The sequence below is a fragment of the Pogona vitticeps genome, chromosome 2 (genome assembly GCF_051106095.1).
Source record: "Pogona vitticeps strain Pit_001003342236 chromosome 2, PviZW2.1, whole genome shotgun sequence".
Classification (NCBI taxonomy): Eukaryota; Metazoa; Chordata; class Lepidosauria; order Squamata; family Agamidae; genus Pogona; species Pogona vitticeps.
Window position 1 is genome coordinate 5,698,821 of NC_135784.1, and position 22,331 is coordinate 5,721,151.

Consider the following 22,331-nt stretch of genomic DNA (forward strand, 5'->3'; position numbering starts at 1 on the left):
CCCGGCAAAACCCCTCGCTATGCGAATTCCTCGTTAAACAAGGCATTCGCTAAGCGAGGCACCACTGTATAAGTGAGAATTGTACAGTCAGTTGTATCTTCCTGCTTGAAGATCACTTCCACATGTTATGCTGCCAGAATGCTGTAAATACTGCTGTAAATACATGCTGCTGAAGGAAATGCTGCTGGACTGTGCGTGAGTTATTCTTGGACTGCCTAAACTGCGATTTCCACTGCTAAACTGCTGACAGACGGTTATCGGCACAGCACTGCACCCTGCGATACCTGCGTTGTGTCAAGGAAGCCGGTGAGTATCAGTGGGTACCAGAGAGGCAAGAAGGAGTCCAGGGAAGTGAGAGTTCTGCCATATAGAGCCCAAGAAGGGAAGAAAAACGGAGGACCGAGAGAAAAGCAGCAGCATGCAGGTGTTTGGGTGTATGGGAGGTTTTTCCCGTAACCAGACTGAATGAAAATAACTACCAGACATGGTCTGTGAAAGCCGAGATGTTTCTGAGAAGGGAGGAATTGTGGCAGATAGTTAACAATCCCCCTGCTGCCCTAGAAGAAAGGAACAAAGGAAAATTGAAAAAGCTTTATCTACAATAATTCTTTGCCTAGAAGACAGCCAACTGACTCACATAAGTGGACTGACTTCAGCAAAAGAATGTTGGGACACACTGAAACAAATTTATGTCCGTGATTCAGCAGGGAGTAAAGTATCCTTAAAAGAAAGCTGTATAAGGCTAAACTTGAAGAAGGTGAAAGCATGTCCCATCATTTACAAAATATGAAAAACCTGTTAAATGAGCTTCACCAGAGAAATACGGACTTTACAGAGTCACATAAGGCACATATTATTCTGAATAGTCTTCCAGAATGTTATGACGAGCTAGTCATGAGCCTTGAATCTATGCCAGAGAGTCATTTAACTCTTGAGTACCTCATGAGCCGACTTTTGGAGGAGGCTAGAAAATGACGTGAAAGGCCAGAAAATAAGATGAGACAAGACAGCCCACAACGAAGGAAACGTGACAGCCCAGAGAGGAGACATGACAGCCCACAGTGAAGGAGAACTGCTTTCGGGAGGGGAGAGCAAGAAAACAAAGCATTTACTGTGAAACGTTGTTTCATGTGTGGCTCTCAGAGACATCTTCAGAAGGACTGTTCAGAAGCCTCCAGCACAAAAAATAAAAATGAGAGAAAAGGGAAGATTTTTCTTGTGCAGGCAGCTGCTGATAAGACCAAGGTCACCACCTGGATCCTGGACAGCGGAGCTGTTTGCCATTTAACTAATGATAGGAAGTTGTTTTCTTTTCTAGGAGCTTCAGAGCACAGCTTCATCAGTTTAGCAAAAGGAGAACGATCTCCTGTGGCTGGAGAAGGACATGTATTTGTGCCAGGTTTGAGAAAAGAACTTAAAAATGTTCTGTTAGTTCCCAAGATTGACTGTAACATATTTAGCATCTCTGAACTTGATAAAGAAGGCTATACAGTGTTGTTTTCTAACAGCACTTGCACAATTAATAAAGGAAATGAGATTTGTGCCACAGCAAAACTAGAAAACAATTTATATGTACTAAAGAGAACAAAGTGGCACAAAATATGGTTACAAATGTACAATTTCATAATCAATTTGCCCACCCATTGCATAGAAGGCTGGGACATGCAAATTTCAGAGTGGTACAGAAAATGGAAAGTGTTGCTAAGGGTGCGAAAGTAAAACCTTGTAAAAACTACCTGGACTGTAATATTTGTAAACTGGCAAAATCTCAGATAAGCCCAAAACCAAAACAGCAAACTAATCAAACTCAGAGACCATTTCAGCTGGTTCATGCAGACATAATTGGACCTTTTGGACCCTCTATGGGTGGAGCAAGATATGTGCTAGTCATTGTAGATGACTATACAAGGTACTCTTTCTGCTACTTAATGAAAAACAAATCAGAAGTGTTCAATCATTTCAGAAACTGGTTAGCCTATGTGGAAAAACGTTTTGATAAAAAAGTGGCACAAATTCAGACAGAGAGAGGGTCTGAATTTATGTCAGAAAGGTTTCAAACTTGGCTGAGAAACACAGGCATTTTTCATAGAAAGACCAGCCCATATTCTCCTTATCAAAATGCGGTTTCAGAGCGTAGGAATGGAGTCCTACAGACAATAAAGGATGCTCTATTAGCTGATGCTGGTATGAGCCATGCCTTTTGGGAAAAGCATTGGTTACTTCTTGTTATATTGTTAACTACCTGTATTCTTCTGCTATAGAGCAAACCTCATACTATATGCTCTATGGGAGGGAGCCTTCCATACAGCATATGAGAGTCTTTGGTTGTAGTGCTTGGGTACATGTACCAAAGGAAACCAGAAGAAAAGGAAAACCAAAAGCAAAGAAAATGCGGTTTTGGGGCTATGAAAGAGGGTCCAAGGCATATCGTTTCCGGGATGGAAACAAAAAAATGTAGTAATTTCCAGATCTGCAAAGTTTTGTGAACATGAAAACTGGGATAAGGTGCATGCAAACTCCCAAGTGTGCATTCCCTTCATAGAAAGATAGAAAAGTCAGGGAAATCAGATGCAGCCAAAGCAAGAGGCTGAAGAAAGCACCAGTCACAGCACCTCAGAAGAAGATGATGACGGAGAGTGTAGTGAGGCAGAAAGTGAACCTGTAGTTAAGGAAGAAAGTCAAATCCCAAGAAGGTCAGAAAGGGCTAATAGTGAAAACTGAGTGAAAACTGAGACAGTAAGATTGGCCTTAGCCTTAGCTGCATCAAGAAACTATGTTGTAAATCACTTTGATATTACAACTGACTATTTAAATGGAGGGTTACAAGAGGAATTGTACATGGTGCAGGCTCCTGGTTTTGAAAGGTCCAAACCAGGAATGGTGTACAAATTAAATAAAGCGATTTATGGCCTATGACAGTCAGTGAGAAATTGGAATCAGTGTCTGCATTCAGCTTTGGAGAAATTGAAATATAGGAATAGTTTGGCAGATCCATGTTTGTATGTTAAAGAATATGGAAAAGAACTAAACATTTTGCTGGCTTATGTAAATGACATTTGTGTCATGTCTAAAGATCAAAGTCAAATACATTTATTTGAAAGGCAATTGAAAAAGGAATTCAAGGTGAAGAACCTAGGCCCAATACAGAGTTACTTGGGGGTGCAAATCCAGAAACAAGAGAAAGGATTTGTGTTAAGACAAAAGATGAAAATAGAACAAATGTTGACAAAGTATAACATGCAAGAGTGTAAAAGTGCAAAAACTCCAATGATAGTGGACTTTCAGAAATCAGAAACTGAAAGTAAGGAGTTTGAAAATCAGGAGATATACCAGTCAGCAATAGGAAGTCTGATGTACCTAGCCAATTGGACTAGACCAGATATTGCTGCTGTGGTAAATATCCTGAGTAGACATGTGTCAAAACCCACACCAAACCAATGGCAAGGGATAAAAAGAGTATTCAGGTATCTAAAAGGAACACTTGACAAATGTCTAGCTATAAAACCTTCAAATGAGTTAAAGTTTAAAGCATTTGCGGACAGTGACTGGGCAGGTGATGTAACAGACAGAAAGTCAATTTCAGGATTTGCAGTTTTGTTTGCAGATGTTCTAGTGGGATAGAAATCAAGAAAACACAGTTCCATTGGAACTTCAACAAGTGAAGCTGAATTTGCAGCTTTGTCTGAACTGTATTCGGAGATTACTTGGTATAAACAATTAATCAAAGATTTGAAAGTTGAAGTAAACCAAGCAATTACGGTATTTGAAGACAATACAACGTGCATCCAGATGGCGACAACTGATAAAATGCAAAGCAGAAGAAAGCACATAGAAATAAAGTATCATAATATCAGGAAAGCAATAAAGGAGAAATTAATTGAGTTGCAATATTGTGAAACAGAGAAAAACTTAGCTGACATTTTGACAAAGCCCCTGAACATGCAGAAACACATAGAAATAACTGAAAAGTTGGGTATGTTCTGCTCAGACCTTAAATTTGGAGGGGTGTCAAGGAAAATTACAGGCAGGCCTGAGCAGAATGGAGTATATTAATGAGAATCCATATTGAACAGATGTGTTAAAAACCTTAGTCAGGGCTGATGCAAGTCAGGAATGATGCAACCTGTAATCTGATTGGTTCTGTATGTATATATAAGTGTGAATTGTACAGTCAGTTGTATCTTCTTGCTTGAAGATCACTTCTACACGTTATGCTGCCAGAATGCTATAAATACTGCTGTAAACACACGTTGCTGAAGGAAATGCTACTGGACTGTGCGTGAGTTATTCCTGGACTGACTAAACTGCAATTTCCACCGCTAAAACACTGACAGTCTCATCCAGCACCACAATTCAAAACCATTAATTCCTTGGCGGTCAGCTTTCTTTATGGTGTAGCTCTCACTTCCATACATCACTACAGGAAAAACCATAACTTTCACTATGCGGACTTTTGTTGGCAAGGTGATGTCTCTGCTTTTTAAGATGCTGTCGAGGTTTGTCATCACTTTCTTCCCAAGAAGCAGGAATCTATTTCGGGGCTGCTGTCACCATCTGCAGTGATCATGGAGCCCAAGAAAGTAAAATCTGTCACTGCCTCCAGATCTTCCCCTCCTATTTGCCAGGAGGTGATGGGGCCAGTGGTCATGATCTTAGTTTTTTTGATGTTGAGCTTCAGACAGTTTTTTGCACTTTCCTCTTTCAACCTCATTAAGAGGTTCTTTAATTCCTCCTCACTTTCTGCCATCAGAGTGGAATAATCTGCATATCGGAGGTTGTTGGTGTGACAAACCCAGACCTACTGGGATATGCCACAGTTTCACTAAGCTGCCACCAACCATTCCCTATAAGAAGTCACACAGACCAGGGATGGATTTTCAACAAATAAAAGAATAAGGTTTATTTAAAACAACACACAGGGAAAATAAAATGATCAGGTGAATAAGATATAGTAACGTGGCTTAGTCTCATTCATACATACACACAGTTTGGTTCACACAGAACACTCAACTTGAAGCACAGACCCTGAACCTATCAGTTCTGGCTAACCATACAGACACCTGAACCTATCAGGTTGGTACTGACTGACACACAGTAGTACCCTGTCTGACACACAGACTCCCACACCAGCTTCTTCTTCCCAGCTGCTGCTTCTTCTCCTAGCTCTCTTCACAGGCTTCACCTATATATACAGTACAGCCCCTCCTCCTGATGTCCCGCCTTCCACTCCCCATAGGATGGAACTTTCCCTCCAAACCCATGACAGACAGGTAACATCAGTGCTGTATGTAACACCTCCCCTCTTTATAAGTTTTTTTGTAGGGGGAAAGCTAAAAGTGCTTTTCTCCAAAAAACAACCTGGTTAAAACACACAAAAACAGTTATACATACAATATCATACTTACTTATACTTACATTCTAAGTTAACCATATCAGTTAGGCATTTAAACATTTACCATATACATTACATCAAGTTACCTTTATTCATACAAACCAAGTTCAAAAAAAAACAGGTACATTTAACCTTTTGTCATCAATATATATACATAGTCCATGTTTCTTTCGCCGTCTTCATTCTTCAGGTCTTCTTGACAAGGCGTCAGCAACACAGTTCACTGACCCTCTGACCACCTTCACTTCAAAGTCATAGTCTTGCAAGTTTAAAGCCCACCTCATAAGTTTACTATTGTGGGTTTTCATTGTCTTTAACCATTGCAGTGGTGAATGGTCAGTGCACAGAATAAAATGTCTTCCCCAGATGTAAGGCTTGGCCTTCTGGATCGCGTAGACTATGGCCAGGCACTCCTTTTCCACGGTTGCCAAATGTCTCTCACCTTTCTGGAGTTTCCTACTCAGGTAGGACACTGGATGCTGGTCACCATTTTCATCCTCCTGGCAAAGAACTGCTCCTACCCCGCTGTTAGACGCATCGGTGTAGATGATGAACTCCCGGTCGAAGTCTGGAGCACGCAGCACTGGATACTGGACGAGCGCCTCCTTCAACCTCTGGAACGCCGCCTCACAGTCGCTGGTCCATGGGACGCGGTCATCAGTCTTCTTCCTCATCAGATCGGTCAGCGGAGCCGCAATCTCACTAAACCTCGGGATGAACTTTCTGTAGTAGCCCACCAACCCAAGAAATGATTTGACCTTTTTCTTGGTGTTGGGTCTGGGCCAATCACGAACTGCTTCTATCTTGGCCTCGAGGGGTTTTATCACTCCTCCCCCTACTATGTGACCCAAGTATTTTATTTCTGGGCTACCCAGCTGCAGTTTGTTCTCTTTGCAGGGCCTAGGCCAAAGCACTCCCTCCCCTGGGTTAAAGTGCCTCTCCCTGCCTTCCTGGTCATCCCAAGCTTTCTTTCTGACCTTTTGAGCTTGCAGGGTCTCTGCTGCTAGCTCTAGGTTTCTCTTTAGGTCATTCCTTAAAGAGTCTATATATGTCACAACGTCTTGTGGGTCATCCTGGGTGATCTGCTCCCAATTTTGTTTGATCAAATCAAGGGGCCCTTTCACCCTTCTCCCAAATAAAAGTTCAAACGGACTGAACCCGGTACTGGCTTGTGGCACTGATCGATAAGCAAACAAAAGGGATTGCAGCTTCTGGTCCCAATTGTTTGGATTCTCTGCCAAGTAAGCCCTAATCATGCGCATTAGAGTCCCATTGAACTTCTCAGTTAATCCATTACTTTCAGGATGATAGGCAGTGGTTTCCTTGTGCTTAATTCCACAGATTTGCCATAACCGTTTCATGAGCTTCGATGTGAACGATGCGCCCAAATCTGTGATTATTTCTGAGGCAAATCCCATCCTGGACATATACCCCACCAAGGCATCTGCCACTGTGTTAGTTTCAATGTTAGTCAAGGGTATGGCTTCAGGGTACCTTGTGGCATGGTCCACAATGGTGAGAATGAACCTGTTCCCCCTCTTTGTGGCCTTGGGCAAAGGTCCCACAATATCCACCCCTATGCATTTGAACGGAGTGTCAATCACAGGCAAAGGGCACAACTTTGCTTTGGTCCTGTCACAGCTATTCCCCTGCCTTTGACACACATCACATTGTTTACAGAACTCCCTGATCTGCTTCCCTATGTCAGGCCAGTAAAAATTCTGTGTGATTCTCTGCTGTGTCTTGTTCACCCCTAAGTGCGCAGCAAACATGTCAGAGTGCCCCCTTTGTAAGATCATGGGGCGATACTTTTCAGGTACCACTAGCTGACTTCGGATCCCATCTCCCCCTTTTGAGATATTCCTCAGGGTCTCTCTATACAAAATCCCCTTTTTCTCTAGAAATCTCACTGGGGTTTCAGGTGTTAGCTGGGCGTCAGTCACCTGTTCAAAACACTTTTGGAGAGTGGCGTCTGCCTTTTGCTCTTGGCCAAATCGGCTGTCTGTGGTTAAGGTTTCCACCACAGCTTCTGAGCTCCCCTCTGCTTCCGTCTCTGGCTCATCATTACCCCCCTGAACTGTCCCCGTGGTGGCTTGTGAACGTGTAATCACTAGCACCCGTTTCACATGTTCAGCCAGGTCATTTCCCACGAGCACGGTTGCTGGCAGAGTCGATGAAATCGCTAGCCGCCAAACTCCCCTCCAGCCTTGAAAGTTCACAGGTACCTCCACTACTGGCAGTGAGATCACCTGCCCCTCAATCCCTGCCACCTTCATGCTCTCATTTGGGATTACATACTCCCTAGGAATAATATCTGGATGGCACAGGGTCACCTGGGAACAAGTGTCCCTCAGCCCCCGATACTGATGGTCAAGTATTCCTACGTCCACCCCTGCGGTTTCAAACAACTGAGAATCTGTTCTCACAAGCAAGCATCGCTTGACCTCCACAAGAGGACCATTTTCCTCAGCCTGATCAGCAGATGTAACTGTTCCAGATTGAGTAGCCATGGCAACAGGCTCCCTCAGTGACAATGAGCCTTGCTCTTTCTGGACACAGAACACAGCTTTTGGCTTGGTTCCACTCGAATCCTGAGGCACAATTCCTTTTAGCTGCTTTAATTTTTCACACTCTGAGATTAGATGGCCCTTTCCCTGACAGAAATAACATTTCCTGCTATATTTTGAGTCTTTCTCATCTTGTTTTGGTTTTCCCTCCAAAATCTGAGGTCTTGGTTTCATGTCTGAGGGCTTCCCTTCACCATGGGCCCCTCCCCCTTGCTGGCTTTTCCCTGGCCCCTGAGAGTACTTGCTGTAGGTTTCTTTGGGTTTACCTACAGATTTCTCCTCACCTAAGGGCTTTCTTATCTGGAAAATAAAATCTGCGATCTCTGCCGCTTCGGCCACAGATCTAGGTTTCCTTTCCCTCACCTGGAATTTCAGTTCCCCATGCAGGACTGAATAGAACTGTTCCAGGGCTATCAAGTCTTTGAGCTGCTGAAAGGTCTCTGTCCCCTCCTGAGATAGCCATTTCTCTAGCAGCCTCACCAATTGGGCCCCCACTTGGGTAAAAGTCTGCTCTGGTTTCTTGGTGATTGACCTGAATCTTTGCCTCAGCTGTTCCGCATTTATCCCATGTCTTGCAAACACCAGTTTTTTAAACTCTGCAAAATCTTTCATCAGTTCCTCTGGCATCTCTGAATAAACTTCAGCAAGGCTGCCACTGATTAAAGATCGCATGATGGTCATCTTCTCAGTTTCCCTCACTGAGAAGTCCACAAACGCTCTTTCCACTAAGGAAAAGAACACCTCAGGACAATCTCCCTTGTGGTACACAGGGAATTTCTTCAGGTCAGCTTTAGACAATTGGCCTCCCTCAGAATCCCTATTGTTATTATTGTTCTGGTTCATCAGTTCCAATTTTCTTAACTCAAACGCCATTTTCTCTCTCTGCAATTCCAATTCAAATTGTCTCTGTTTCTCCCTTTCCCTTTGCTCCATTTCAAATTGCCTTTCCCTTTCCTCCCTTCTTTCTCTCTCTAATCTTTCCTCCACTTCAAATTGCCTCATCCTCAGTTCATGCTGTTGGGCTATGAGCAATTTTCTGAGTTCTGGGTTCTGTTCTCCTGTGCTGTCATCCTGCACTGAGCCAAATTCATCCTCAGAACCTTGGTCAACCTGGGGGTCTTTCACTTCACCCATTTCTGTCATTTGGCTTCGAGTCAAGGGCATAATCCCCCCAGAACAGGCTGCTTTCAAAAGTCAAGCCTCAAAATAAAGCGACCACTTTTTTTTTCTTTTGCCTCAGAACCAGCTTTCTCTATAGATTGCTGCTGTCCTTCAGCACTAACTTGCAACAGTTGCGAGCTAGAGTCTACCCCCCTCTGCTGGGCCTCGCAGCAGGCAGGCTAAATCACTTCTACTTTACAGTTTTGCCTCAGCTTTTTTCCCGCCAAAACAGGCTGCCTCAGAGCTCCCTAATCTAGCCCCCAATCTGAGGTTACACATTCTTCTACTAGTGCACCTCCCCGTGAGGCACACGTAGAAGATTACCTACGCGCTCTCAGATTGTCCCTGACTAGACCCCCCTTGCTCTGGGCACACTTGCCAAGGCTTTGCTGGACCGCTGGACAACTGGACCAGTCGTATCCCACACACTGGACACCAATCAATGTGACAAACCCAGACCTACTGGGATATGCCACAGTTTCACTAAGCTGCCACCAACCATTCCCTATAAGAAGTCACACAGACCAGGGATGGATTTTCAACAAATAAAAGAATAAGGTTTATTTAAAACAACACACAGGGAAAATAAAATGATCAGGTGAATAAGATATAGTAACGTGGCTTAGTCTCATTCATACATACACACAGTTTGGTTCACACAGAACACTCAACTTGAAGCACAGACCCTGAACCTATCAGTTCTGGCTAACCATACAGACACCTGAACCTATCAGGTTGGTACTGACTGACACACAGTAGTACCCTGTCTGACACACAGACTCCCACACCAGCTTCTTCTTCCCAGCTGCTGCTTCTTCTCCTAGCTCTCTTCACAGGCTTCACCTATATATACAGTACAGCCCCTCCTCCTGATGTCCCGCCTTCCACTCCCCATAGGATGGAACTTTCCCTCCAAACCCATGACAGACAGGTAACATCAGTGCTGTATGTAACAGTTGGTATTTCTTCCTGCAGTATAAATTCCGGCTTGGGATTCCTCCAGTCTGGCGTTTCGCACAATGTATTCTGCATATAAGTTAAATAAGCAGGAGGCCGGGGAATATACAGCTTTGTTGTACTCCTTTCCCAATTTTGAACCAATCAGTTGTTCCATGCCCAGTTAGGGATTCATAATACAGTGGTGCCCCACATAGAGAGCGTCCTGTTTAACGACGAATCTGCATAGCGATGTGGATTTTGCAATCGCAAAGTGATCGCATTGCGATATTTTAAATCGGCGAAAAAATGCATTGCGATGTTCGGTAAGCGTTTCGCTTACTGATGTTCGCATTGCAATGTTTTTTAAACAGCTGTTTGGCGATTCCAAAATGGCCACCAGGTAAACAAAATGGCTGCCTGCAGCGTTTTCACATGGTTTCCTTGCTTACCAGGCAGAGAAAATGGTGGCCGTATGGAAGATTTCGACATAGCGGTGAGTTCCCCCCCCATAGGAACGCATAAAACAGGGTTTAATGCGTTCCTATGGGGTTTTTTCTTCTGTATAGCGATGATTCTGGATAACGATGATTTTCCTGGAACAGATTATCATCGCTATGTGGGGCACCACTGTAGTTAAAAGCCTGCCTGAAGAGATGGGTCTTTAGCTTTTTTTCAGAAGGATAAAAGAGAAGGGCCCATTCTGATCTCCCACGGGAGAGTGTGTGATAGCTTAGGGGCTGCCAATGAGAAGGCCCTCCTCTCCCGGGTCCCCATCAGCTGTCCTTGGGCTGGGAATGGGGCCGACAGGAGGACCCCCTCTGCTGATCTTAATCACCGAGAAGGCATGTATAGGGAGATGCGGTCCTTCAGGTAGCCTGGACCCAAGCTGTTGCATTACTTAAAATGAAAGAGATCCATAAATTAATTTCCCTATTCTGGGTGCTACCAATAGAGTTTACTGACATGTAGTTAAAAGAATGTCAAATGATGATTAACATATATTGCAAGAATAGTAAAAAAAAGAAGAAGCTAGGATCTATCACAAAAATAAAAAGGGCATCAGATATTCCATATTAAATTATATTATGGAGCAAATGAATTTAATATGGAAAGAATTAGAAATGCATGGAACGAAGAACATTTTGGAGAATATTTTTTTCAAACAAAACATTAGGGAAGAGTTTAAGAGCACCGATAAGCCTGTTCTTAAAAACTTTGTTAGAAAGTTGATAACGTTACAGGGGAGTATTAAGTCTGCCAATCTCCCCTCTTACCCAAGTGATTGAGAAATTTTCAATAAATTCTTAAATGGGTTTATAAAAGATTGGATGAAATGGATACAAGATAGCAAGCAAATAGGGAAGCTGGTGGGAAAAGGGAGGATTTCATGAGGAAACATAGTTCAGTTAGAAAAATGGGCAAAAGAATGGAAAAGGAAGGAGAAGGTAGAAAATTTGTGAAATTTGAGGAAACTATTAGAGGAAGACTGAGGTTAGAAGCAATGAAAAACAGAAAGGAGATCGGAAGTGAAATGTGAAGAGGCAGGATGTAAAGGGAAAGATTGGAGTAAAATGTGTAATAACAGAATTATGAAGCCTACGTCCATAAGGGTTAAAGAAAAATTCTACAAAGTAAAATGGAGATGGCATTTAATTCTGGTGGCATTGGATATATTAAATAATAATGCATCATCTCTGTGCTGGAGGTGTAAAAAAGAAAAAGGGACATATTTCCATATGTGGTGCTTCTGCCAAATAAGGAGGAGGAAGGAATGGATGCTGGTTTTAAAGGAGATTAGGGAAATAATTCGATTAAATCCATTATTACCTTATTGAATATGGTTAATAATAACCAAGGGAAGAAAGAAGAAAAGGAATTAGCTATTAAATGGTGCCTATGTCAAAGGCCATATTTGCAAGGAACTGGAAAAGCGATTACCAAATTAACCTTGAGCAACGGTATAGAAAAATGTGGAATGTGGCCATTGATAACAATGGACCAGTGAAATAAAAATTAGAAGAGGGATATTGAAAACTAGTAAGTTTAAAGCTATATGGAGTATTTTTCAAGATTATGTCTTTTGGAAAGGGAAGAGGGGTAGCCCGGGAGAATGATCCGTGTGCTTTTGGAGAGAAACAGGATGCTACAAAATGCAAAAATAATCATCATCCTAACCCTAACCCTAGTCCCTAAAGGAAAGGTGACAAAATGTGGAGAAAGGTGGGCGTGGGCATGTGATAAACGGGACGAGAGCATAGAGGCTGTCGTCGGAGTGCCGTCCCCAAGTAAAACCTCCAGAGAGGTACAGACCACTCCACCGCCAACACCTCCCAGGAAAATACACCAGGGGACACCCGGGACCTGGAAACAAGTCTGAGGGGTCTGACTATAGCAACACAAACCGGAGAATTGGCGGGAAGAGAAGAAAGGGGGAGGTCCATGGCTGAGGCAGGAATGAGGATTATAAATAGGGAGGACGACAACAACCTGGGTGGCTGGGAGTTTATCTGGGTAGAGGACCCATGGACTGGGAGGCAGATTATTGTAGGAGGAAGGGACTATCTCAACGTCCTTCTTACTGGGGTGAGTCTGAAGCGAGGAAGCGGAAGCAACGACTGAAGGAGGAAAAGGAGGTGGTCGCCCGAGAAGCAGAAGAACAGCGGGCACGGTGAGTCGAGGAGGCAGGGAGGATGATGTACCTCCGGGGCTGTGGGGACAACTCACGGGAGAGAGAGACCTGGTATGGAGAGGGGACGAGGATGATGAGACCTCCCAGTTATTGAGAGGAGAAGCAGATGCCGATGTTCCAAATTATGACCCATTGGTGGCGGGATCCTGGGATGTTAAATCGTTGAATCCGTTTGACTCAGAACGTTGGTTAGCCCTGCCAGCGCCGTTGGTTACACAGGAGAAGTTACAACGAGAATCATACAAAGAGGTTTTGCCTATATAGATAAAGAAATAAACACAAGTTTGGATTTTGGTTTAAAAGAGACTCCTGGTTTCTTTGACAAAAAGGGGAGGCTAAACACCGAACCTTCACAGAGCAGCATGGGCTAATTCCAGCAGATGCAATGTTGTGTATTGTAACTTGCATCCTCACTTTATTTTCTTTTTGTCATTTTCTTTTCAATAATGAAGAGGTCCATCAGATCCTATACTCTCTTGTCTCTGTGGATCTTTCACCCCTTCATCTGATGTTGGGATTCAAAATGGAAACATTTTCCCTCAATGTCCCCTCCTTATGACCAAAGATAATCATCCTCAAACGTTATTAAAATGATGCTTCTGCAATAGATTCAATAGGTTTCGGGGAAATTATGGACAAAGATCTTGTCAATTAAAAAAAAAAAACACTGTGGGAACCTAAGGGGAGAAATCCTCAACCCACATTTATGTATGCATGCATGTATATTTGTATGTGTATCTCTCTCTCTCTCTCTCTCTCTCTCTCTCTCTCTCTCTCTCTCTGTGTGTGTGTGTGTGTGTGTGTGTGTGTGCTCCATCCACCACTTGCTTAAAGCAAGTGGCACCTTCTCTAAAATCCATGCCTGGGGCCCGATAAATGCACAAACGGCCACACACCAGCACCCTGCAATCTCCCCACCTCTTGTTTCTTTCCAGAGGCTGTGCAAAGCTTCCCTCTTCCCTGTGAGAACCTCCCGGCAGGAGCCCTTCTTGAGGAAGAGACTGCACGCCTTCCTCGTCCTTGGGTCTCCAGCTTTCCCTTCCCTTCCTTTCAAGGGCAGCTGAGGCTCCGCACCTGGCCAGGGGAGACCCTGCCTTGGTTGTCGCAGGAAGAAGCCAAACAGATGCAGGAAGAAGGTTGGTGGGCATTCTCCTAGGACAGCATAAATCCTGCAAAAACTATTCTCAGAACTTGGAAGTGGTCATCAAGGATCGCTTTCCCTCTCATAGTGGGAGAAACGGCATCCTTTGGGATATTAATCCCCTTAATTCTGCAGGAGAATCTCATGGTGGAAAATTAAGAGAAAGTGTTTCTCTCTTAAAGATGTTCCGGAGATGTCATATGGAAGGATAACGGATGCTCCCCAAATAAATAAATCAACTGAAACCTACCAAAAAGATACCATGGACTGAGCCGAGAAGAAGAAGGCAGCTCTTTTCCATCTTTCCTTCTCCCCCAAATCCCCACATGCAGGAGTGAATTCTTCACTTCACCCTCTTGCATCCCAAAAGAAGAAAGGAGAAATTCAGGGGAGGTCCCATGCTAGGCTGTCCAGGGTTGGAATCTCACCGACAGCACCTGCTCTTGGTGTTGACAGGGTTGAGCCTAGCAGGACTGGGAACCAAAACAAAAACACTCTGCACATGCTCAGAGAAGCACTGCTGCAGACAGTAAAACTGGGACTCACGCAACACGGGTTCGAATCCCCACTCAGCCAGGAAACTGACAGTGTGTGCTTGTGGTTGTTGTGGGTTTTTCGGGCTCTTTGGCCGTGTTCTGAAGGTTGTTCTTCCTGACGTTTTGCCAGTCCCTGTGGCCGGCATCTTCAGAAGGCAACCATTAGATCCCGGACGTGAAAACCTTCATGAATACAGTATGTGCTTGCTTTCACAAACCAGTGGTCTCCAGAACTGGGCGACAGAATGAAGTTGACAGAAAAGACTCAAAGTGAACCTCAGAATATGGGGATTTCACACCAACTCAGTCTCCTTTGCACTGTCACGCCCCATCTCGGTGGCCCCTCTTGCCCTCACCAGGCATCATGGAAGATCTGGTGGAAGGCGGCCTCCAAACGCTCCCGATGCTTCCTGCGATTGGGCTAAAATTCTCTGAAATACTGATGTCAGCTTTACAACATCTCGTATCCTCCTAATCATAGGATTATCATTTAATGAACAAACAAACACAGCATCACATCTGATCTCAAAGAATGAAAGAGATCTCACCTGCCATTCAAGTTTTCGGGGGGCTTTGGAGTTGGATTCTTGCCTTTTTGTCCAGAGAAAAGCCGGAGAGAGCATTAGCTGAACCTCACCCTGTCCTTGGAAGAAAAGGGGAAAAAAAAACAAATTATTCTGGAGCCTTCTTGGATGGACAAAACCAAAAGCTTTCCCTTAGGATAGAAGCCTTTGTGGGTTTTATTTTTCTTTTGGACAATCTGGAGAATTCAATTCTTTTAAAAAATACCCTCCGGTTTATGAATGGGGGGGGGGACTGTTTGCTTCTATGCCCACGATTCCGAAAGCTAGGAAATAGCCAAAAACTGCTGCACAATCTCGTGCCCGCCTCCCCAGCAGGAAAAAGGAGGCCAAGCCTGAGAGAGCAAAGGGAGGCTGAAGGTTGACCGCTATCCAAGGTGGACGTCCAGAGGGTCTACAGCAGGGGGTCCCTCCAATCTTGGGCCTCCGGATGTTCTTGGAATTCCACTCCCAGAAATCCTGGCCAGCAGAGGCAGTGGTGAAGGCTTCTGGGAGTTGCAGTCCGAGAACGTCTGGAGGCCCAAGGTTGGGGACCCCCTGGACTCGGCAGGAAACCCTCTTCTGCTCTTTGCCCTTCACAGTCCTGACCGTGGCTTTGTGTCTGGGGGAGGAGTGGTCACTTGACAAAAAGGGGAGTCAGCTTCTGGGAATTTCCCTGGTGTGGTGTCACTCTGGGAAAGGCAATGGTGCTGGGGGGGGGGATAGACGCCTGTTCAACCCCCACCCTGACCCTCCGCCTGTGGAGTGTTTCAGGTTTTCATTAATTTCCCATACTATTTCACAGAGGCACGAAAAACCGGAAAGAGGCCGTCCTGAATGTGGTGGTCCAGCACCACCCGTGTGATGATGACACACAACTTCTGTCTGCTTTTTAAGACCTTCCAGGAGGCCCTTTGCTCAGCCTCTCCAGCCCCCAAGGTCTGGCCATCCAGCCGACCACCGTCCCCTGCGCCAACGAAAACAGTTAAGACATAAGCAAAGAGGAGAAAGGCAGGATAAAAATAATTTTGAATGAATGAGTGAATGAAAGAATCTAATTACTGAACGAATTCTAAGCTATTCATCATCAACATCCCTGCCTCCCAGCCAACCCCCTGTCTTCTTCTCCCTCCAAGCTCCATATCTCTGGGCCCCCTTGTCTCCCCTCCCACCCCCTACACCCACCCCTTTGTAGCCCCCTTCTTCCCCCCCAATAAAAGCTCTCCATTTCCCACTTGGGGCTTTCCAGCAACTTCCCCAAAGTTTTCCAACAAAAGGGGCTGGGGGGGTCGCGTTCAGACTTTGGCTGGAGAAAGTCGGGGGGGGGGGAGAGGGAGAGGCGAACCTGAGGGGACACTGTGAGAAAAACATACAAACACAAAGAGGGGCCCGGGTGCCTTGCTGGGGGGGGGGAGCTGCTGCCCCTTCGGAGTAGCGGGATCTCCCCCCTGCCCTGACTTCCCATCTCTGTTTTCTCACAAACACACACAGACACACAGAGAGAGTGAGAGAAACTCTGCCGAAGAAGGGGGAGTGAGATTTAGTAGTCAAGATAGATTGTCACAGAAATAGAGAAAATTGATATTATTACTGTAGATGGATTAAAGTGTATAAATAAAACATGGCGTGATGTTCCACCCAGCGACCCCCCCCCTCGCCTGTTTCCCCCTTAAGCGAGGCTCCCTCTCGGAACACGCGCCCTCCCTTTATCTGCTGCCACCAGAGGATATCCACACACACATACGCATACACATACACACACCCCATCATCCACACAGTGCAAGACTCGCATCAGGCACTTGCTGCCAGAGTTAGGCATCCTTCAGTCTCGAAAGACTATGGTAGCGTGCTCTGTGTGGAGGACTTGGAACAGCGTCTAGTGTGGCTGAGGAGGCCAATTCGAGAGTGACAATCCCTTCCACACTGAAGACAAATCCAATCTGTCCCCTGTCCAGCTCCCTGGTTTTGCTGCTTTTGTGATTTCCTCTTTGCCTCGGCCTGCTGGGCAAGGGTCGCTTCAAATTGGGAGAGGCCACGATGCAGTGCCTGCCTCCAGGCTGAACGCTCAGATGTCAGGGTTTCCCATCTGTTGAGGTCTATTCCTAAGGCCTTCAGATCTCGCTTGCAGACGTCCTTGTATCGCAGCTGTGGTCTCCCTCTGGGGCGATTTCCCTGCACTAATTCTCCATACAGGAGGTCCTTTGGAATCCGACCATCAGCCATTCTCACGACGTGCCCAAGCCAACGTAGACGTCGCTGTTTCAGCAATGTATTCATGCTGAAAATTCCAGCTCGTTCTAGGACTACTCTGTTTGGGACTTTGTCCTGCCAGGTGATGCCAAAAATCCGTCGGAGGCAACGCATATGGAACGTGTTCAGCTTCCTCTCCTGCCGTGCACAAAGGGTCCAGGACTCGCTGCAGTACAGGAGTGTGCTTAGGACACAGGCTCTATAGACTTGGATCTTTGTATGTGTCGTCAGCTTCTTATTGAGCCATACTCTCTTTGTGAGTCTAGAGAACATGGTGGCTGCTTTGCCAATGCGTTTATCCAGCTCAACATCCAGAGAGAGGGTGTCAGAGATGGTTGAGCCAAGGTACACAAAGTCATGAACAACCTCCAATTCTTGTGTAGAGATGGTAATGGAAGGAGGTGAGTCCACGCCCTGGCCCATGACTTGTGTTTTCTTCAGGCTGATTGTTAGTCCAAAGTCTTGGCAGGCCTTGCTGAAACGATTCATGAGTTGTTGGAGGTCTTCAGCAGAGTGGGCAACGATGGCTGCATCATCTGCGAAGAGGAAGTCCCGCATGCATTTCAGTTGGACTTTGGTCTTCGCTCTCAATCTGGAGAGATTAAAGAGCTTTCCGTCTGATCTAGTCCGGAGATAGACACCCTCGGTTGCAGTTCCAAAGGCATGCTTCAGCATGACAGCAAAAAAGATCCCAAAAAGTGTTGGTGCGAGGACACAGCCCTGTTTCACTCCGCTTCGGATGTCAAAGGGGTCTGATGTTGAGCCGTCAAAAACTACAGTGCCTTTCATTCCCTCATGGAAAGATCTGATGATGTTAAGGAGACGAGGTGGACATCCAATCTTGGGAAGTATTTTAAAAAGGCCATCCCTGCTAACCAGATCAAATGCTTTTGTAAGGTCTATGAAGGCCACTAAGAGCGGCTGTTGTTGTTCCCTGCATTTCTCCTGCAGCTGTCGGAGGGAGAATACCATGTCAGTGGTGGATCTATTAGCTCGAAATCCGCACTGTGATTCTGGATAGACTCTGTCTGCAAGCACCTGGAGCCTCTTCAGAACAACACGGGCAAGCAGCTTCCCTACAACGCTAAGAAGAGAGATGCCACGGTAGTTATTGCAGTCACCCCTGTCTCCTTTGTTCTTGTACAATGTGACAATGTTTGCATCCTTCATGTCCTGTGGTACTCCACCTTCCCTCCAGCAGAGACAAAAGATTTCATACAGTTCAGTGGTGATGATCTCCTTACAGCATTTCAGCACTTCAGCAGGGATGTTATCCTTTCCAGGTGCCTTGCCGGAGGCGAGGGAGTCCAAGGCCGCTTTTATTTCTGCTAGGGTTGGTTCGCTGTCCAGCTCTTCCAAGACAGGTAGGCACTCAATGTTATTTAATGCTTCTTCGGTTACTACATTCTCTCTGGAATATAGCTCAGAGTAGTGCTGTACCCAGCGTTCCATCTGCTGTGCTCGGTCCTGGATGAGCACACCTGTAGCAGACTTCAAGGGAGCAGATTTCTTCTGTATTGGACCTAAGGCCTGCTTGATACCGTCATACATTCCTTTGATGTTACCTGTGTCCGCTGCTATCTGTATCTGAGAGCAGAGCTGGAGCCAATAGTCGTTGGAGCATCTCCTGGCAGCCTGTTGGACTTGGCTGCGAGCAGCTCGAAGAGCTTGCAAGTTGTACTCGCTAGGACAGGCTTTGTATGCTGCTAGTGCTCTTCTCTTAACCTCGATGGCTGGCATTAACTCCTCTGAATGGGCTTCGAACCAGTCAGCCACCTTTTGGGTCTTCTTGCCAAAGGTGGACAAGGCGGTGTTATAGACAGTGTTCTTGAAGTGTTCCCATCGTTCAGGTGCATTTGCAGTAGCCGGACCTGGAAGGGCTTCCTCAAGTGCTTGGGCAAATTCTTTCACTTTTCTTTGATCGCGAGTCTTGCTGATGTCAATACGTGGTCTTCCTTCCTTTTTCGTGTGATATACTCTCTTTGTTCGCAGTTTTACTCTACTACACACCAGGGAGTGATCAGTATCACAATCAGCACTCTGGTAACTGCGTGTGATCGTAATACTAGGAAGGCTGGAACGTCTAGTGAGGATTAGATCGAGCTGATGCCAATGCTTGGATCTTGGATGTCTCCAGGAAACTCTGTGTTGCAGCTTCGTGTTAAAGAATGTGTTGCTGACGCAAAGACCATAATGGCAGCAAAGCTCCAGCAAGCGCTGGCCGTTTTCATTCATCTTTCCAATGCCAAAGCGACCTAGACAAGTGGGCCAAGAATTATGATCAGCACCAACTCTAGCGTTAAAGTCTCCAAGAATGAAAAGTGCCTCTCTTTCAGGGACTTTTTTGATAGCAGCTGCCAGATCGTCATAGAATTTGTCTTTCACTTCTGGAGTGGATGACAGTGTTGGTGCATATGCACTAATGAGGGTTACTGGTCCTGCTGATGAGTGGAGCTGCAGAGACAGGATTCTTTCACTCCCCACAGTAGGTGGAACAATGCATCTCAGGAGAGTATTTCTGACTGCAAAGCCAACACCATATTCCCTGGTCTCATTCGATGGTTTTCCCTGCCAGAAGAATGAGAAGTTTTTTTCCTTGACAGATCCCGAGTCTGGCAATCTTGTCTCTTGCAGGGCAACAATGTCCATCTGCAGTCTACTCAGTTCCATGTCAATGACAGCTGTCTTGCGCACATCGTCTATTTCTTGCAGGTCGTTAGGAAAGCCGTAGTCAGGAAAGCCAGGGGTCATTGTCCGTACATTCCAGGTGCCCAGCTTTAGGGCAGGCGTTTTCTTACGATTGTTGCATGGTGCACAGTTATCGATCTGCTTGTCGGGTTTGACCCTAAACCCCACGCACCCCGTGAAGTTAACAGACCGTGGCGAGGTAGCACCTTACTGGCTGGGGGCTGCCCAGCTTAAGGCGGGCGGTATCTACCTGGTGAGGTGTAATGACCTCTCCCACCGTCAGAAGTAGCCCCTGGCGTCATGCTCTACGCCAATTGAGCAAGGACTTATAACCGGTAACTGCTACTTCCCGTGTTGTTTCGACGCTGTATGCGAAGCTGGAGTGTCCTCTCCAGAGCACGAAGCCTGGGTAAAATAGTATGGAGGATAGGCTGTTACCCAAGCAGCAAATCCCCCCTCTCCACGTCACTGAAATTGTCCAGTGGAAAGGCAAGAGCCAGTACAATTGGTTCCAGTGACGTCGCAGGAGTTGGCGGAATGATATAAACTGCCTCCGGGACTCCGGCTCCGGATTTTGCCTCGAGGTTATCTCCTGAAGCCCTTTCCATAAGTGGATATAGCCACAAGGCAGTGGAGGTTTGAAGTCGGAGTTTTCCTTCTCCTAGATGGGCTGCCTTCCAGGGCTGACGAGCCCCACCTACCCGGCCTCCTCTCTAATAGTGTGGAAGTGTTCTATGTTTGTTGTCATTCCAATGTATCAAATTTCGGTAAAGATAGGATTTGAAGATTTAGCACGCCATTTGACACGCTCTCCTGCTCAGCCTCCTTCAAAGCTAAAACTCCACCTTCCCACAGGCCATGCATATCTACCATGTTAAGGACGGAGATGGGATCGTAGATAGAATAGGAGTATTGGAAGTCCCAATTTAACCATGCGGTGGGGGGTGGGGACAGAGAGAATAAGCCAGAAAAGCCCATAAAGCCAGTACCTCTGCTTGCTTCCTAGACAAAACTTCCTGAGGAAATGGAGGGAGCTCTCCTGGGAAGTCCCAATTTAACCATGCGGTGGGGGGTGGGGACAGAGAGAATAAGCCAGAAAAGCCCATAAAGCCAGTACCTCTGCTTGCTTCCTAGACAAAACTTCCTGAGGAAATGGAGGGAGCTCTCCTGGGAAGTCCCAATTTAACCATGCGGTGGGGGGTGGGGACAGAGAGAATAAGCCAGAAAAGCCCATAAAGCCAGTACCTCTGCTTGCTTCCTAGACAAAACTTCCTGAGGAAATGGAGGGAGCTCTCCTGGGAAGTCCCAATTTAACCATGCGGTGGGGGGTGGGGACAGAGAGAATAAGCCAGAAAAGCCCATAAAGCCAGTACCTCTGCTTGCTTCCTAGACAAAACTTCCTGAGGAAATGGAGGGAGCTCTCCTGGGAAGTCCCAATTTAACCATGCGGTGGGGGGTGGGGACAGAGAGAATAAGCCAGAAAAGCCCATAAAGCCAGTACCTCTGCTTGCTTCCTAGACAAAACTTCCTGAGGAAATGGAGGGAGCTCTCCTGGGAAGTCCCAATTTAACCATGCGGTGGGGGGTGGGGACAGAGAGAATAAGCCAGAAAAGCCCATAAAGCCAGTACCTCTGCTTGCTTCCTAGACAAAACTTCCTGAGGAAATGGAGGGAGCTCTCCTGGGAAGTCCCAATTTAACCATGCGGTGGGGGGTGGGGACAGAGAGAATAAGCCAGAAAAGCCCATAAAGCCAGTACCTCTGCTTGCTTCCTAGACAAAACTTCCTGAGGAAATGGAGGGAGCTCTCCTGGGAAGTCCCAATTTAACCATGCGGTGGGGGGTGGGGACAGAGAGAATAAGCCAGAAAAGCCCATAAAGCCAGTACCTCTGCTTGCTTCCTAGACAAAACTTCCTGAGGAAATGGAGGGAGCTCTCCTGGGAAGTCCCAATTTAACCATGCGGTGGGGGGTGGGGACAGAGAGAATAAGCCAGAAAAGCCCATAAAGCCAGTACCTCTGCTTGCTTCCTAGACAAAACTTCCTGAGGAAATGGAGGGAGCTCTCCTGGGAAGTCCCAATTTAACCATGCGGTGGGGGGTGGGGACAGAGAGAATAAGCCAGAAAAGCCCATAAAGCCAGTACCTCTGCTTGCTTCCTAGACAAAACTTCCTGAGGAAATGGAGGGAGCTCTCCTGGGAAGTCCCAATTTAACCATGCGGTGGGGGGTGGGGACAGAGAGAATAAGCCAGAAAAGCCCATAAAGCCAGTACCTCTGCTTGCTTCCTAGACAAAACTTCCTGAGGAAATGGAGGGAGCTCTCCTGGGAAGTCCCAATTTAACCATGCGGTGGGGGGTGGGGACAGAGAGAATAAGCCAGAAAAGCCCATAAAGCCAGTACCTCTGCTTGCT

The 22,331-nt window shown here is 46.1% G+C and overlaps 1 protein-coding gene across 15 annotated transcripts in view; it reads right to left on the reverse strand.

The window, feature by feature from the left end:
- Positions 1 to 22,331, reverse strand: part of LOC110071028 (uncharacterized) — a 56,977-nt gene that overhangs the window by 25,237 nt on the left and 9,409 nt on the right. For 4 of the 15 annotated variants that reach the window (XR_013542424.1, XM_078387248.1, XM_078387246.1 and 1 more), the window contains exon 1: positions 14,974 to 16,800. The gene's annotated coding sequence lies outside the window, so the exon portion shown is untranslated. Of the gene's footprint in view, positions 1 to 12,638; positions 13,005 to 14,973; positions 16,801 to 22,331 lie in introns of those variants that run through there. The other 11 variants (XM_078387258.1, XM_078387256.1, XM_078387257.1 and 8 more) reach the window with 11 other exon arrangements.